This window comes from Callospermophilus lateralis, chromosome 5, assembly GCF_048772815.1.
Source record: "Callospermophilus lateralis isolate mCalLat2 chromosome 5, mCalLat2.hap1, whole genome shotgun sequence".
NCBI lineage: Eukaryota > Metazoa > Chordata > Mammalia > Rodentia > Sciuridae > Callospermophilus > Callospermophilus lateralis.
This window is the reverse complement of record NC_135309.1, coordinates 107,623,724-107,626,087: the sequence shown is the minus strand read 5'-3', so window position 1 is coordinate 107,626,087 and position 2,364 is coordinate 107,623,724. Positions and strand designations below refer to the sequence as shown.

The following is a 2,364-nucleotide window of genomic DNA, read 5'->3' as shown; positions in this document are numbered from 1 at the left end:
CTGGTTATTAAATATTACCAGCACAACACTGAATTCAAGATATATTAATACCATATGTAGAAACAAGGGGTAGAACAAAATACATAATATATTACCATTTGCATAAAAAAGAAACCTGGCTGGGTGTGGTGGTGCACACCTATAATCCCAGTGGCTTGGAAGGCTGAGGCAGGAGAATCTCAAGTTGAAAACCAGCCTCAGCAAAAGCGAGGCACTAAGCAACTCAGTGAGAGCCTGTCTCTAAATAAAATACAAAATAGGGCTGGGGATGTGGCTCAATGGTCGAGTACCCTTCAGTCCAATCCCTAGCACCCCCTATCCCCACCCCCTGCAAAAAAAAAAAAAGGGGGGGGGGGGTTGGGGATGTGGTTCAGTAGTTATGCGCCCCTGGGTTCAATCCTTGGTACCAAAAAATTTTTTAAAAAGAAATCGGTTTATGTGTATATAGATGTAAACATTTTACAACTATACTTGAACATGTATACACACAATCTATGTTTATTACATATGTCTTTGTTTGCATATAAACATACTATCTCTGGAAGAAATGACATTAAGAAACTGGTAATAGTGGTCCTTTGAAGAGGGGAACTAGATGATAGTAGTAGGAAGACTGGATTTCACACCTTTTGAATTTTGCTCTGTGTGAATGTACTGACTGCCTCATTAAAAATACACAAACTTTAACGTTAAAAGCAAAGAAATGATTCAGAGTCATTTTGCCCAAATGTTAAAAATAGTGGTAGAACTGGGGTTGAAGGATAGGACTTAACCAAAGATATAAAAATAGACTAGATGCTTGACAGGAAAAAAACACCAACCTTACTACAAAGGTACTAGCTAGCATGTGTTAAATAAATAAATAAAACCAAAAAATGTTTTCCTGTGGCCTTTTACTTGGATAACAATTTCAACTATATACAATTGTTACATAATACTTTACTTCCTTGATTTTATACAATCATTATACTGCTTCCCAGCAGTAAGTATCTGTGATATCTACAGCTTGCCTAAATTATTTTCTCTTTTTTTACTTGCTTTTCTGAATCTGCCTATACAAAATTTATTTTTGAGTCAAGTAAATTTATTGTATCTTGTCATAGATATTCCACACGCATATTTTTTCTGTTATTCTGTGTAATGTAGGATAGACAAAACTATAACATAGACCCCCCTCAAAAGAAATGGTACTAATAAAATAGAAGTTTATTTCTCCTTAAGGTAATAGTCTGTAGCAGGTATTCCATATATAAGACAAAAAACTCTTCTCCTCACAGAATCAAGAACTCTAATCATTTGTCCAACTCTTTAGATGAAGGAGAGAACAGATTTTGGTATCTGGCAAAGAGAGATTTTGCTAATAATAAATTGTGTCTCTTTATCAGTTGATATGTCTTTTATTTATGGAATATTCTTTTGAATTCTCTCTTAAATAGTATCTTTAAACACTCACTTGAAATAAATTAGGTATCTTATTTCAGTGTTTATGCTGAAAATACCAATCATGCAAATATAGATATTCCTTTCCTTGCCTTTCATAATTATTTTTCTCATTAATCCTTTTTAACTTGTAAAATTTTTCATTTTTTACAATCCTGACCTTTTTGTACCTCCCTGTGTTTTTTAAAAAAATATTTTTTTGTTATACATGGACATAATATCTTTATTTTGTCTATTTATTTATCTTTTTGTGATGCTGAGGATTGAACCCAGTGCCTCACATGTGCGAGGCAAGCACTCTGCCATTGAGCCACAACCCCAGCCCTCTTTGTGGTTTTGACAATGTGTATTTTCCTCTGTGTTGTTTCCCACATCATTTTCACCTTTGCAAGTTTACATTTTCTTTCCAGTTCTGCATGGACCCACCTGTCTCCTCTTTCATCTTCCCTATGCTCTTATATTAATGCTTCATGTTCTTGTTTTATGGAGTTGAATTTTATAGAGATGAATTATTTATTTATTTATTTATTTATTGGAAGTGCTGGGGATTGAACCCAGAGCCTTGTGCATGTGAGGCAAGCACTCTACCAACTGAGCTATATCCCAACCCAATAGAGATGAATATTTAAAGTTAATTCATTACAATTTGGCCTCCATTTTTTATCTGCTGCGGAGTGAGACTGCTTCATCTGCCTTTTGCTTTGCCAGGGTTTGGGTTGCCCTGCCCCCAACCAACACATCTATTTCCTCTTTTTATAGTTCCTATGTTTTTGTTTTGTTTTTAATAAACTTAAGTAGGCAAATTTTTATCTATTTTCTGGAGTTTTGTGTGAGAGAGTCCAGGATTGTATTCATAGTCAGCAGAAAGTCTTGTAACAGAATTTTTTGTATAAATCAGTTTCTTTCGTTTTTCCATTACTGCAG

General features: G+C 34.4%; 1 non-coding gene across 1 annotated transcript; it reads right to left on the bottom strand.

The window, feature by feature from the left end:
• Window positions 1–1,970: 1,970 nt before the first annotated feature.
• Trnav-cac (transfer RNA valine (anticodon CAC)) lies at window positions 1,971–2,048 on the bottom strand. The gene has a single exon. It is a non-coding gene; the product is annotated as a tRNA-Val (tRNA).
• Between the last annotated feature and the right edge of the window lie 316 nt (window positions 2,049–2,364).